At 41.3% G+C, this 16733-nt stretch overlaps 1 pseudogene; it reads left to right on the forward strand.

Annotated features, from left to right (window-relative positions):
- The first annotated feature begins 7827 nt into the window (after positions 1 to 7827).
- On the forward strand, positions 7828 to 9057 carry LOC118643782 (annotated as a pseudogene).
- Positions 9058 to 16733: the final 7676 nt, after the last annotated feature.

Genomic DNA, 16733 nt, shown 5'->3' on the forward strand with positions numbered 1-16733 from the left:
AGGACTTCCAAGGAGAAATCGACAACAATACAATTATAGCAGGGGACTTCAACACCCCATTGACAGCACTGGATAGATCCTCTAGGCAAAAAATTAGCAAGGAAACAGAGACTCTAAATGAAGCACTAGACCAAATGGATTTAATAGATATCTACAGAGAATTACACCCCAAAACTACAGAATACACATTCTTCTCAAGTGCACATGGGACATTTTCAAAGATAGACCACATGATAGGACACAAACTAAATCTCTACAAGTTCAAGAAGATTGAAATCATATCAAGCATCTTCTCAGATCACAATGGCATGAAACTAGAAGTCAATTGCACAAAGAACATGCAAAGACATTTCAACACATGGAGGATAAATAGCATGTTATTAAACAATGAATGGGTCACCGAGGAGATCAAGGAAGAAATTAAAAACTTCCTGGAAACCAATGAAAATGAACACACAACAACACAAAATCTATGGGATGCAGCGAAAGCAGTTCTGAGAGGGAAGTTCATAGCACTACAGGCCTACCTCAAAAAACAAGAAAAATTTCTAATTGACTGTCTAACCTCACAACTTAAAGAATTAGAAAGCAAACAAAAAGAAAACCCCAGAGCAAGTAGAAGAAAGGAAATAGTAAAGATCAGAGCAGAAATAAATGACATAGAGACCAAAAAAACAATTCAAAGGATCAATGAAACAAAGAGCTGGTTTTTCGAAAAGATAAACAAGATAGATGGACCCTTAGCTAGACTCACCAAGAAACAAAGAGAGAGAACCCAAATACACAAAATCAGAAATGAAAGAGGAGAAGTAACAACCAACACCACGGAAATACAAAAGATCGTTAACAACTACTATGAACAACTATATGGCAACAAATTCGACAATCTCAGCGAAATGGACAAATTTCTAGAAACACACAGTCTCCCAAAACTATTCCCGGAAGAGATAGAAAACTTGAACAGACCAATAACAACTAAGGAAATTGAAGAGGTAATCAAGACTCTCCCAGCAAACAAAAGCCCAGGCCCAGATGGTTTCACGGGGGAGTTTTACCGAACATTCAAAAAAGAACTAACACCCATTCTCCTCAAACTATTTCAAAAAATTCAAGAAGAAGGAAGACTTCCAAACACGTTCTATGAGGCCAGCATAATTCTAATTCCAAAACCAGAAAAAGACACTACGAAGAAAGAAAACTACAGGCCAATATCCCTGATGAACATAGACGCCAAAATCCTGAACAAAATACTAGCAAATCGGATCCAGAAATACATCAAAAAAATTATTCACCATGACCAAGTGGGATTCATTCCAGGGATGCAAGGCTGGTACAATATTCGAAAATCAATAAACGTGATACACCACATAAACAAAATGAAGAATAAAAACCACATGATCATATCAATAGATGCTGAAAAAGCATTCGACAAAATCCAGCATCCATTTCTGATAAAAACGCTCAGCAATGTAGGAATAGAGGGATCATATCTCAACATAATAAAGGCCATATATGAAAGAACTACAGCCAACATCATACTCAATGGACAGAAACTAAAAACATTTCCATTAAGAACAGGAACAAGACAGGGATGTCCACTTTCGCCACTCTTATTTAACATTGTACTGGAAGTCTTAGCCACAGCAATCAGACATGAAGAAAAAATAAAAGGGATCCAAATTGGAAAGGAGGAAGTGAAACTGTCATTATTTGCAGATGACATGATATTGTACATAGAAAACCCTAAAGACTCCATCAAAAATCTATTAGACTTAATAAATGAGTTTGGCAAAGTAGCAGGATACAAAATTAACGTCAAGAAATCGACGGCATTCTTGTACATCAATGATGAACTCACAGAAAGAGAAACTGAAAAAACAATCCCATTTACCATCGCTCCAAAAAAATTACGATACCTAGGAATAAACTTAACCAAAGAAGTAAAAGACCTATTTGCAGAAAACTACAGGTCATTGAAAAAAGAAATAGAGGAAGATATAAAAAAGTGGAAGCACATACCCTGTTCATGGATTGGAAGAATTAACATAATTAAAATGTCCATACTACCCAAAGCAATCTATAGATTCAACGCAATCCCCATCAAAATACCAACGACATATTTCATAGAACTAGAACAAATACTTCAAAAGTTCATATGGAACCAAAAAAGACCCCGAATAGCCACAGCAATCTTGAAAAAGAAGAACAAAGTTGGAGGGATCACAATACCAGATATCAGGTTATACTACAAAGCGACTGTAACCAAAACAGCCTGGTACTGGCACAAGAACAGGCATATAGACCAGTGGAACAGAACTGAAAACCCAGAAATGGACCCAAGGCAATACGCTTAATTAATATTTGACAAAGGTGGCAAGAGCATACAGTGGAGCAAAGACAGCCTCTTTAATAAATGGTGTTGGGAAAATTGGACAGCTACATGCAAAAAAATGAAACTAGACCATCAACTTACACCATACACAAAAATAAATTCGAAATGGATAAAAGACTTAAATGTGACCCGTGAATCCATAAAAATTCTAGAAGAAAATGTAGGCAACAAAATTTTGGACATCATACGGAGCAGAATTTTCACTGATACATCACCTAAGGCAACAGAAATAAAGGAGAAAATGAACACATGGGACTACATCAAACTAAAAAGCTTCTGCACAGCAAAAGAAACAATCATCAAAATGGAAAGGCAACCCACTGTATGGGAGAACATCATTGCCAACGATGTATCAGATAAGGGGTTAATTTCCAGTATATACAGAGTGCTCATACAACTCCACAAAAGGAAGACAAAGAACCCAATTAAAAAATGGGCAGAGGAGCTGAATAGACACCTCTCCAAACAGGACATACAAATGGCCAAGAGACATATGAAGAAATGCTCAACATCACTAATCATCAGAGAGATGCAAATTAAAACAACTATGAGGTATCACCTCACACCTGTCAGAATGGCCGCCACAACAAATCATCAAACAACAAGTGTTGGCGAGGGTGTGGAGAAAAGGGGACTCTAATACACTGCTGGTGGGAATGCAGACTGGTGCAGCCGCTATGGAAAACAATATGGTGCTACCTCAAAAAATTAAAAATTGAACTTCCATTCGACCCAGTGATCCCACTGCTGGGAATATACCCTAAGAAGCCTGAAACACCAATCAGGAAGAATATATGTACCCCCATGTTCATAGCAGCACTATTTACAATAGCTAAGATCTGGAAACAGCCCAAGTGTCCACCAGTAGACGAATGGATCAAAAAGCTGTGGTACATATACACAATGGAGTACTATGCAGCGGTAAGAAAGAAAGATCTCTTATCCTTTGAGACGACATGGAGGGACCTGGAAAGTATTATCCTAAGTGAAAGAAGCCAAGCAGAAAAAGACAAATACCACATGATCTCACTTATATACGGAATATAATGAACATAACAGTCTGAGGAATACAGTAGACCCAGACACATGGAAGTAGGGCACAGACTGACATCCCTCAGAAGAGGGGATGGGGGGTGGGGGGGTGGGAAGAGATAAACCACAGAACTTATATGCATGTATGCATGACCAATGGACATGGACAACTAAGCCGGGGACGGGGGTGGGGGGTGGGGTGGGGGGTGCCAATGGGGTAAAAAGGTAAAATATCTGTAACAAAAAAATAAATAAATAAATAAAATTAAAAAAAAAAAAAAAAAAAAAAAAAAATAAAGACCCAGACTCTTTTTTGTAATTGCTGTGCAGACACCACATTAAGCAACACAAAGCCTGACAACAAAAATGGTGGGTCCTGCACTTGAAGAACTTGCGTGGAATTAATTCCCAATTATACAGAAAAAGTTATTTGAGAAAAGGCAGTGTATCCTCAAATACAAAGGGAGTTAACACAAACAAAACCCCAGAGCTCGTAGGGCTACAGGCATGGTCAGGACTACAGTAAGAAACTAATCGGTCTCCTGCCTTTGGTATTTGTCACCCTAAAGCACCCTGTACTGCCACCGTAATCTCTCTAGAGTGGGAGAGCCAGGCCCAGCCAGCTCTTACCTCTGTCCCCACCCCTCATGGGGCTGCATAGACCTGGCTCACTCACTGCACCAGTATGATGACCACTTATTTATTTGACTATAAGCTCTCAGAGGGCAGGTATTTTGTTCATAATCCTAACTCAGGGAACACTATGTGACTGAATGAATGGAACAGACATTCATGGTTTAAAGTGTTTGTCCAACAGGGACCCTCGGCCCAGCTAAGGTCAATGTTGCAGGCTGGCCTCATCCTGCTGTTTGGCATTTTACTGATGGCAACATTGATACTATTAGACAAACTATGCAGATCTGGTCCCAGTCAAATTAATCAGAGTGCCAAATGGAGTGAAATGGGAATATTCACCAAGGCTAAATAATGTGGACATTATTGAGAGGCAATTCTCCAGGTCTGGTGTCAGCCTCTGTCCCAGACTATCTTTTTCATAGCTGTAGATGTTGTCTCTCTTCTGGTTGACCTGTATAATAGGGTACTCTTCTCTTGGAGACAAGGGTTAGGCAGGTTTGTGAGCAGCCCCCTTAAAAAACTAGAGGGTTCCTTGCTGTGACACAAATCCACACTGTGTGCAGCGTGCACCTGGGCCCTCAGAACCTAGGGCGCAAGGGAACAGATGCATACATAAAGCCTGCTGTGCCATATATAACAGGCCCTTTCTCTCTGACCAGGACCTCTGTCTGCTGTCACATTTATAAAAACTGTGGCAGGTTCACTACTAGCTTGCCACTCTTACATCCTTTACAGTTACTGACAGTGATTTACACTACAAAGATCATTCTGATCAGGGTATAGGTTCTTCACACCAGGATCTCTAATAAAACTAAATATTTAGGCCCAGCTGGTGTGGTTCAGTGGCTGAGAGTCATCCAATGGACCTAGAGGTCCCGATTCAATTCCTGGTTAGGGCACATGCCCGGGTTGCAGGCTCCATCCCCAGTGGGGGGCATGCAGGAGGCGGCCAATCAATGTTTCTCACATAGATGTTTTGATCTCTCCTTTCCTCTCTCTTTCTTAAAAAAAAAAAAAAAAAAAAATCGATGAAAAAAATATACATATTGGGTTAGGAGGGGGCCTATAGTTGCCTCTGTGGTTGATGTTCCACTTCTTGTCCTGGGTGTACTCATTTTGTGATAATTCAAGATTTGTGCATTTTCTATGCTTATCATTTGTTCATTTCTTTGCATTAATACTTCAATAAAAGGTTTATTGAACACTTAACAATATAAACTGTATTAAAGTTTACTAATAAATGTACATATGAAAGGTTTACCAGAACTGAATTTTAGCTGGGTGGTACAATTTCACAAACATTTAAAATCACTGCCCTAGGCATAAGCACAAATAGAAGACACACATGGCTGTTACACTGACAACAGCAGATGTGCCATTCATTTGCATGTGACCCCTGGTCAAATACTTAGCTTCTCTGCCTCCATTTCCTGAGCTGTAAGTGGGGATAGAATTGTCCCTATTCCACACTGCAGTGGTAAGGTTTAACTGAATTGATATGTCAAAGACATATAAGAAGAGAATCTGGCTCCTATGTGCTACATGGGACATTATGATCATATTTAATCCTACAAAGTATCTAGAACTAACTCTGCCCATACCTTAGATGTGGGAAAAGTCTACTGCTTCCTCTTGACTCTTTTCTTTATTTCTTATATGACTGCTAGAACACTGCCTCATCCAGAATCTGCCATTTGACCTAATTAGTTTTCACCATCTGATCAGAGTTGGCTACAGACAGCACCTAGCTACCCTCCACCACCCCCCCCACACACACACACACACAATGAAGAAAAGATGGAAGAATGTGCCCAGTGAACACAAAACAAAGGTGCCAGGTTTAAGCAACACAACTCGATTCTACCACAGGACAAATAAATTTAACTTCGTTAATCTGACTCGAGTACTTCACCAATGCATCCCAGAACTTCTCTTCATCACAACAGAAAGGGCAGGCCCACACTTCCCAGATGCATACACATGCAAGCCAGCTCCTGTTACTCAGTCCCAACATCAGTCCAGATCACCAGCTGGGCTAGTTACTAATACCTGAAATTAGGACAAGCCTAAAAAAGATCTGCCATATTAAGTTTGAGAACTAGGTTATCATCACAAAATAAAATAAGATATGGGACTCAGAAGCAATAAATATAAAGATATCATGGCTGGCGGGACCACAGAGACCATCTGTCCAACTCACATTTCATTGATGAATGTGTATAGCATGTCACGGCAGAAGCTCTGAAGCCTGGCCAATACTCTTTCACGAGTACTAACATCATCAAGTGTTTCACATGAGCATCAATTCTCAGAAACTATCAGCCTTAGGATCTGGATATTTAAGGAGATACTATGCAGTTCAGACACCAGAGGAATATACAGGTGAGGAGACAGAATACTTACAAATAAACAGTAAGACTGTACACACTTGCACCACAGAGTCAAGATGTGGTAAAAAACCTCCTAGAACAGACTGCTGTGTATTGAAACTATAGGGAAGGCAACCCTTCCACTTGAAGAATGTGGTAGGACTGGAGTAAGAAGCAGCAGGCCCAGTGCCCCTTCTCATGCAATGATGGGCATCACCACCCCAGGCCACAGAGGAGGACCTGAGGCTGAAAGGGTCAGAAATTTGCTCAAGGAGACAAGAACCCAAGAATCCATCTTCTTAGGGCAACAATCAATGCCAGAGCAAGTGGAATCTCAACACTGAAAATGCAGCTAACAACAATCTCTCACTCATACTCTCATCCCAGGAGACTCTGAAGGAGCCAGGAAGTCTATGGTCTCGTGTCACTGGGAAGCCAGCAAGGAGTTCCTCAGCTGTCTAATCCCTGACTTCTGAAAAGTGAACAGCGGTATCTTCTTGAGAGGTCTGACCTGTGAGCTCTCCTCACACGCTGCACCTTGCAGAAGCTCACTGTAGGGGCAGAGCAACTGGGCCTGCCTTTCCTCTGTGCCAACAGCTCATGCAAGATGGAGGGAACCTTAAGGCACCTGTGTCTTCATCAGCCCTTTCTCCGTAGTGAAAAGAGCACTCACCTGGGTACTCTAACATAAACACAGACAAAAGGCAGAGCACGGCTGCATGGGACTGCCCTCTGCTGCAGGCTCCAGCTTGTCATACCAACATTATCTACCATGCACACAACCTGCCAGACTGTGGAAAATGCAAAAGGTCTCTACTTTCAGAATTAGGGAATGATTACAGTATCAGTGTCTCCATGGTTTTCAGTGTTTCCATGTCTAAGACAAATGTTGGGGGCCAAGCACCTTGGGCCTCCATCACAGCAGTGTGCCCGCAGCCCTGGTCAGCCCTGAACCTGGCTAGACCCTGGTCCTCCTGCTGAAAGGAACCTCCCACCACCCAGCCAGCCCTGCTGGCCATAAATCTCTGGAGAGAGTTAAGGAGGGGCATATCTTGGTCATCATTGCCCTGTACTTTGAGAGCTAGGTTTGGCATAAAAATTGAATTCATGTTAATAATTGCCTGACCCAAGCTATCATGCCTGAGTACTGAGGGAGATTATGCACAAATAAATGCCCCAGAGAATTAATAAGTCTGGCCTGCAGCACCTGAGGAGGCACACTGTACTTCCAACTTCAGTTCCACTACAAATTTTATGACTATGGAAAAGTTAGTTCCCTTCTGAACTTGTATATCCACCATTAAGATAGCTAAAAGAGAGCAAAGGGGCGGGGGCCTGTGTGGCCTCTTTGCCTCTTTGTGCCATCAGGACATGGTGCTGGTCCCTGGCACCATAAAGATCTGGACTTTGGAGCATGTGTTTGACCACCATGGGGAACTATTACAATAGCGGCAATGCAAAAATACCCAAGCCCTATGAACCCAAGCGTGGTTGGAGTAGATGTACTAGACAGACATATAGATCCTTCTGGAAAGTTGCATAGCCATAGACTCAGCACAGACCATTGTGAAATCTCTGATTGATGCGACAAGAACCAAAACATATGTGCAAGATCACTCTGTAGTTGATCCTGTAGAGAAAACAATAAAACTTAAATCCACTAATATTGCATTTACAAATATAGTTTCAGCAGATGAGATTATAAACATATCCTCAGGACCCAGAAAAAAACTGTTTTGACGCAAGAGGCCATAATCACTGTGAAAAGAGTCAGTCTCAGTAGTTACCTGGAAGGGCTGATGGTGAGTATGATATCTTCAAATGCCAGTAAAGGCCAAGAAGCAATGGAATGGGTAATATATAAATTAAATGCTAAGACTGAAGAACTGAAGGACAACCATAACAGCAGCAGCCTTTGTAGAGAAATGATGAAAGTTGATATATATCACCTAGTTCCCTGGATCTCTACTAGCTGGCATTATATTTGTTATTTTAAAAATACAACTATATATTTTTTAAAATTCTCACCGAGAATATTTTTCCACTTATCTTTAGAGAGAGTGAGAGAGAGAAAAAGAAAGAGAGACAGAAACATCGATGTAAGAGAGATACATCAACTGGATGCCTGTCGTATGACCCCACCAGGGCTAGGGACCCAACTGCAACCGAGGTGCATGCCCTTGACCAGAATCGAACCTGCAATTCCTCGAACTGCCTGGCCAACACACCAACTGCTGAGCCAAACCGGACAGGGCTGGAATTTTTTTTTTTTAAAATAAGATAAAGAAAGATTATGTGACTTGATCAAAATAAAGAGGTTTAGGGTTTCTAAATAAAAGGGAACATCTTTTATTATTGCAAACAACATTATTAGTGTTGTTTGAAATGATTGGTTTTGAAGAATCCAGTATTCATGTGAAAATTTAATAATTTTTGAAAAGTACTTCGAAATTGGTGTTAGCATATTAAATCTCCTTCGGGTTGAATTTTAAAGCTTTTCATGCAGTGAAACTCTATCTGGCTTTGGACCAACCCCAGGACAAAGCAGAACTACCTCTAAACAGACACAATTGTTCTGCTGAAGTAAACTTCAAGAGGGAACTCAGTTTCAAAGGAGAAACTGTATAGTTTTAAAATATATTAACTTGGCCCTGGCCAGTTTGGCTCAGCGGTTAGAGCGTCAACATCCGGACCAGACAGTCCCAGGTTTGGTTCCCGCTAAGGGCATGTCCCTCAATTGCGGTTCATCCCCAGCCCCAGCTGGGGTTGTGCAGGTGGTGACCAGTCAATGTGTCTCTCTCACATCGATGTTTCTCTCTCTTTCTCTCTTCCTCCCTCTCTCCCTCCCGCTCTATCTGAAGATAAATGCAAAAATGTCCTCAGATGAGAATTTTCAAAAAAATTAAAAAAATAAAATATATTAATTTATATAAAATAACTTGCTCTGCCATAAACCACCACTGAAAACCACAGTGTTTTAATTTGGTACATAAGTGACATTTCTGGAGTGAAAATTATCAATTAATATATAACTGCAACAAAAATAAGATTTTATTTTATTAAAGAGTACTGTACTGATTTGCTGAAATTTTGCAACTTAGTGAAGGTACTACCTTCCTTGGATTTGTACTTTATGACTTAGTATGCTGTATCATGGGCTAGTTATGTTAACTGAAAAAACAAAGTCATTCTAACCATGGGCCCAGAGGGACAAGCAAGGCAAGTGAAGTCTACAAGGTGCTTATGAACCAAAATGATATAGGAAGAAGAGGGCTGAAGACTGGATCAGTAATACTGTGAAATATAACATAAGAGTCACAGTCATCTAAGTATGTCCTGAGCCCTTTGGCACACTGAGTGATGGACTGTAGCAAAACACTCTTCCCAAATACAGCATAGAATGTAAGACTGGACCAATCATTTTGAGTATTTGAAGGAAGAGCATCAGTAGACAGATGGAAGGTAACCCTTGTAGTTGGACTAGATGGACCTCCTCTCATCCTCCTTCAATCAATTACCCGAGAGCCAGCTTGGTCCAAAACAAAATTAACAAAATTGAATTTGTTTGGGTTAGATACAGAAAACTGTACTGGATTTTCATTGCTAATGTCATCATAATTCCTATAGTTCTTGGCTAAACCAGTACAACAGTACAGTATGCCATCTTTCTTTTACTTAGGTATCTTGGATTAAAATTGATTATTTTCTATCATCATTATCTCTCTTTTATGAGCTAGGATTTCAACTCATAAAAATATACAGGAAACTGTCAGAAAACGTACTGGTTTTATGAAAATATAATAAGAAATGTGATATAAATCAAAGCTACCATTCTTTTCCAGCTAATGAGGTACTGTATTTTTTTTTTTAATAAATATTTAATTCACTGAAAAAACAATTACCTGAATTTTGTAGCACTCTAAACTTATACAGAAGAGCAGCTATTCACATCTTTTAGCATTTTACATTTGCCTAACTTATAAATTGCCATGTGTCAGAATCACAGTTCTGTAATTGCTAAAATATGATCTGCCAGGTTACTTGAATATAATTACTTTTTGAAGTAATTGTGACCACAAAACATATTTTTTTTTACATGAGGAGCTGTACATCATTTGAAACTGCTCAAATAATGTCTTGATCTGAGGTACTAATCTCAGATGTTTTTAATAACATGGTGTCACTGTGTGGGGAATGGGGGTAGGGAAGAAGAAAAGAACAATAAGGAGAAAAAAGCTTGACCTAAACTAACCACTACATGAATTGCTTTGAGGCTTTTATTTATGGGAAATCCTCATTTTGGGAGCCAGAGTGCAGCTGCACTCAGAAAAACAATCCAATAAATGTATTTTGTTTCATATATTATAGCAGTTAATTATCAACCAGTAAAGAATATCTTTGATACTTGCAATTGTTACTTATAAATTATTTTTATAATTTATATAAATATAATTTTTATATAAATAGTAATTTATATAAGTATAATTTTTACATAAATATAATTTATATAAATATAATTTTTATAAATTGCCTTTATATTATAATGCTTAATGTGATATATACTTCTAGTCAGGATTCCTATAAAATAAACCAGGTAATATATATGTATATAAACCACAGAAACAGTATACCAATCTATTTAAAAAATAGTGTTTTTCTACTTAAAATATTGTTCAGCTTAAGAATTCTTAGGGTATTTGTAAAAACAAGTAAAATTCAATAAGGTTTTTAATTTTTTTGTTTTTGTAGCCAGAGATGGTTTTTACAATTGAAATAACATTTCAGCTAAAGAAAACATTGACAAATATTAATTTTTAATAAAAAGTTGTCTTGCGAATGGATAAAAAAGCTGTGGTACATTTACACAACGGAGTACTACGCAGCTGTAAGAAAGAAAGATCTCTTATCCTCTGAGATGACATGGAGGGACCTGGAAAGTATCATCCTAAGTGAAACAAGCCAAACAGAGAAAGACAAGTTTCATATGATCTCACTTATTTGTGGAATATAATGACCATAACAGTCTGAGGAATGGGGTAGTCCCAGAGACGTGGAAGTGGGGTACAGACTGACAATCCCCAAAAGAGGAGGTGGTAGGGGAGAGATAAACCACAGAATTTATATGCATGTATGCATGAACAGTGCACATGGACAACAAACTGGGGAAAGGGCAGAGAGGGAGGGGGAGGGGGGAATCAGTGGGGGGAAAAGGAGAAACATCTGTAACAAAAATTAATTAATAAAAATATATAAATAAATAAAAAAGAAAAATTAGAATATAAAAAAAGTTGTCTTGTATGATTTCTACAATTAAACGTGTTCTGAAAAAGGTGTAATTTAACAAGTTTTATTCTGTTCAATTTTGTTTTACTCAGACCTAATGATAAAATTCTCTGAATTTTTATTTTCCTATGTAGTTACTCCTTTCAGTTAAATAACTGGTAGTTTATGGCTTTTACCTGTTAAAATGTATATGCATGGCAAACAAATGAATTTGAGAGGGTTATACTGGAAGAGTATTCATAGATTAGACTCTTGGACTAGGAGCACCTTATCCTATTTAATAATTAAAAATGGATCTCACACTAAGAATTTTTATTGTTAATAAAAATTTCCTTTTAACTAAAGAAAAAATAATAGCTAAAAGACCTAAGGACAACATCGGCTCTAAAGTATAAAATTCAAAAAGGGATAAAAGAAAAAGGAAGAAGAATTAGGAGGAGAACCTAAACACTTCTCACTATTATACTAGCTATAAGAAAAATGAATAAGTACTCAGGTTTGACAAACACTAGTGAAAAAGCAACAGGATAATTCTGTGGCCACAATTTTTCCTCACACAGTTTCTATGGCAGCTTTCCCAAACGTCCATAGTAAAGATCAAGTGGAACTCCACCTATATGCCCCACCTCTCCTGGGTGCCCTATTTTACCCCAGTCCTTGTGTACAGCCAGCAGGAAGAAGTGCCCTGCTCCCTCAAAGGCCAGGCTCTTGTTCCCTTGGCCCCAACACTCTCCCTCTTCAGCAGCACCAACTTCTCCTTCTCTCTGGCCCCAGGGACTCGCTGTCTAGCTAAGGGCCAGAGAGTGAATAGTTTAGGTTCTTTGGCATTTTGTCTCTGGCTCCATGCTCATCACTGCCACTGTAGAGGAGAAGCAGCAAAGACCATACCACAGGACAAGAGTGTGGCAGCTCCAATACAACTCACTTATAAAAAAGGAGCAGCAGATGTGGCCAAGGGCACAGCTGTCAACCCGTCCTCGACCTTCTCCTCAGTTTACACATCTTCTCTAGGAGCTATACCTGCAAACAGACAAATACACACCTGTCCCACCTCCCTACAGTCCTGACTAGCTGCTCCTCCTCCAACAGACACTCACTGCTTTCCTGTGTTCATCCTGCCCTCCACATAGGCTCCTGTCCCCACCACTCATGGTACAGCTCTATACAGGCCTCGAGGTGGCCAAACCCAATGCCCACCTCTGATGTAACCTCTGTCCTGCAAGGTTACTCCTCCAGTGAGACATCACAGCCTAGTTCCCTAGGCTCCCACCTCCACTTTTCCAAGTGCTTGGCTCATCCTCTCCTCCCTGAATGCTGGAATGCCCAGGTGACAGCCCTGACTGTCTTAATCAACACAACACTCTGCTCCTCAGTGATCCAACTCAGTTCCATGTCATTGTATGCTACCTTTGAACTGCTGCCTCCCAAACTTTACCTCCAACCCAGCCTTTCCCACCATGGACATTAGAGTAACCTGAGCATCCCCACTTGACTATCTAATAGGCATCTCCATCTCTTCTCCACCTCAATGATGGAACTTCAGGTGAGGAGTTCTCCTGTATACCCCTTCCCCACATCCTCATCCCTTCCAACAATCTGTCAGTAAGTCCTGGCAGCTGTGACCTCATCTGCCACAGCACCAGGCAAGGCTGTCACTATTCCTTTGGACAATCTCTCAACTTCCCTCCTTGTTTCACTCTGCCGCCACCACACATTCTCCATCCAGTAGCCAATGTGACAGTCATAACACAAGATTAGAAAACATGACATAATTCCTGCTAACTTACTTCTAGATACGTATTCATAATAGTAGTTGAGCCATAAAGAAGGAAACCCTGCTCTTTGTGACAAAATAGATGGACCATGAGGGCATTATGTTAAGTGGAATAAGTCAAATAAAGAAAGTTTAAAAAAAAAAAAAAGAAAGAAAATGCCACTCTTCTGCCAAAACCTTTCCCCACGTACTTTGAGTAAAGTCCACTCTCCCCTCCCCAGCCCAACAGGCTCTGCTGAGCTGCAGCCTTATTGTTCAGACCCTCCTACCTGTGTTCCACTCTGTTCTAGCCTCAGAACCCCCATCTGCTGCTCCAGGATTCTGAATGGCCTCTGCCCAATGACATCATGTCCCCCTGAAATGGAGCCCTCATCAACCACTGCACTTACTACAATTCCTAGGAGCCTATGAATGTGCTCACATGAGGACAACTGGGTCTACATACTGGAGAAGCAAATATCATGTGGAGAGTTCCTTGTGCACAATGCCAGCACCTTTAGGCACCCAGAAAATACCTGCTGAGTAAACAGCAAGTCATGCCATGTGGAAACATCAACTGTCCACTGTAGATTGCTTTCCTCCTTCCATGTGCTTACCCAGGTCGGATCTATACTAAGTTCTGGAGTCCTCACTTGGTCCTCGCTGTAACCTAGAACCTACATCTTCTAGGGAAAGAATTACAGATCTGTGTGGACCCTGAAAATAGAGCTGAAAAGGGGAGGGAAGGTCATGGCAAGGCTCCCCAAGATTGTGTGGAGCTCACTGCCAAAGTGATGCTCTGGGTCACTGGACCACACTTACGATGCACAGTAATTAGTATATTTCTTTCAGCCCTTGCATTAGACCTGTGCCTGCAGTGAGACTCAGTATCAAGTAAACACCTATTTTTAGTGAATTTCCAGAGTAACAGAACCAGTAACATTCTACACACCTTCCAATAACTCAACCACAAGAAGGCTTAGAGTCAGAACAGTGGGAGTAGTGTCTCTAGTTGCCATGGCCAGCCTTTTCCGACAACATGGTGTCTTCGCAGGGCGTGCCCCATCTTTCTAGCTCCTCAGAGCAGACAAATAAGATTTTATATAATTCCCACTGCATTTCCTACAAAGTGCTTACTTTTTTTTTTTTTAATCCTCCCCGAAGGATATTTTTCTATTGATTTCCACATAGAGTGGAAAGGAGGGAGGGAGACAGAAACATAGATGTCAGAGAGACACACTGATTGGTTGCCTCCTGCATGTTCCAGACCGGGGCTGCCTATGTACGTGCCCTTGACTGGAAATTGAACCCATGACCCTTTGGTCTAAGGGTCAATGCTCTAACCACTGAGCGAACTGGTCAGTACCAAAGTATTTACTTTTTTTAAAAATAATCTTCAGATAGAGTAGGAGAGAGAGAGAGAGAAATACTGACTGGGTTGGTTGCCTCCCTTATGACCAGGGCCAGGGACCAAACCACAACCGAGGTACGTGCCCCTGACCCTAATCAAACCCATGACCCTTTGGTCTGTGAGTGACGCTCTAACCGCTGAACCAAACCAGCCAGAGCTCAAAGTGCTTACTTTTAAACTTCCTCCTGCTGTTTTCTCTATGGCCCTCTGAAGGGTGTGTCACTGGGAAGTGCTGGTCCCCAGAATGTGACAGCAGTAGGTCTGAGTGAGGCCCAAGCATATACATTTCTCACCAGTTCCTAGTGATGCCAAGGTGGCGGTCTAGTGGCCTTGAAGCCACACATACCTGCTTTCACTAGTTCTGTCACCTTGTGTGTAAGTACAGTAGTGGTGACACTGCCAGCGCCAGATGGTCACCGTGTGGACTAGGGGAAATACAATACAAATGCCAGGAACAGCCAGTGCTCAAGAAAGGCCCTATCTTCTACCTTGAGTGACAACCTCAGGGAGCATGTGGACCTGCTGGCCCAAAGCCTCCTTTTTCTTAGGAAATTTACTCTTAATCATACACTTTCAGGAGCTGGATTCCCCCCAGGCAATACCCACCTGAATTTCATATTTCTCCCATGGGGCAAACTTTGACCTATATTTCCCAAAGCTTTATATACTTATGAATACTTCTGCTTCCCACACTTTTCCCTGCTGCCCCCATATTCCACAGCTGTGTAAATGTACACGGAAGGAGGTAGGGAGAGAATATGAAGGAAATGAATAAATGAATGAATACATGCCTGGAAGGATAGCTCTACATCAAAAAGGAAAACATGTTCATCTCTGGATGGGATTATGGGTGACACTTTTTTTCCATTTTGCCTTCCCCTTGTGTTCTCACTGTCTGCTCTACACTAGCCCAATGAAAAAATGCCACACTGGCAAAGGAAGCAGATGGGACACAAATCACAAAACACCTCCCACTGCTCCACTTGCCACACACAATTTCTAGCCGCCCCCCCCCCCCCCATCTCAGTGGTGCTCTTTGCTCCTACTTTAGATTCCCCCTCCACCAAGACTTCAGATTCCCCAAAACTCTCTTTCCTCCTAGTCCTCCCCTCTTCTGCCTTTCCCCACTTCTGGTGCTCCCTGTTCTCTTGGGGAAGCTTCATACTGACTGAAGTGTAAACCAAAGCTACAGGACTGGATCACGAGTCTCTCCCTAGGTGCAGACTACACAGCCAAATCTATCTTTCCCTCTAGGAGATAAGATGTGTGGGAGACGTGTGAAGTTCTGTCCAACTGTTCTCTCTTGCTGATACACCACATACATGTATGTAATCTACCAAATTCACACAGTAATGAGTTTGGTTTCTTTGTTTCCATGCTGATGTGGGTAAGTTTGTGAGGGTACCACGCTGATTTCTCTGATATGCGGAGACGTTGGCATTATCACCCCCACCAAGTTTCCACTCATGTCCCTTCATTTTAGATCTGCGGTGTATGCAATCTCAAGTCCCCACCTTTGATCCCCACACCCTCATTTCAGGTCTTTCTATTCCCCAACAATCCCTCCAGGTCCTCAACATCCTCCAAGCTCCCATGATCCCCTCCAGGATCCATTATCTCCCTTGGCCCTCCATTATTTCCGTCCAGGTTTCCACCATCACCATAAGCCCCTATTATCTCCTCCTGATTCCCACAATCTACCCAGGCCCCCACATTCCTCTCCAGGTCCCCCACTATACCCTAGTCCTTACCATCCCCAGTACCCCACCTTTGGCCCTTCTGCCCCCTTCTCAGCGCAGCCCACAATCCACAACCCACCACCTACGGTAGTCCTTGGAACACTAAAAAGAGGAGGGG

The sequence above is a fragment of the Molossus molossus genome, unplaced genomic scaffold (assembly GCF_014108415.1).
Source record: "Molossus molossus isolate mMolMol1 unplaced genomic scaffold, mMolMol1.p scaffold_m16_p_4, whole genome shotgun sequence".
NCBI classification, from domain to species: Eukaryota; Metazoa; Chordata; class Mammalia; order Chiroptera; family Molossidae; genus Molossus; species Molossus molossus.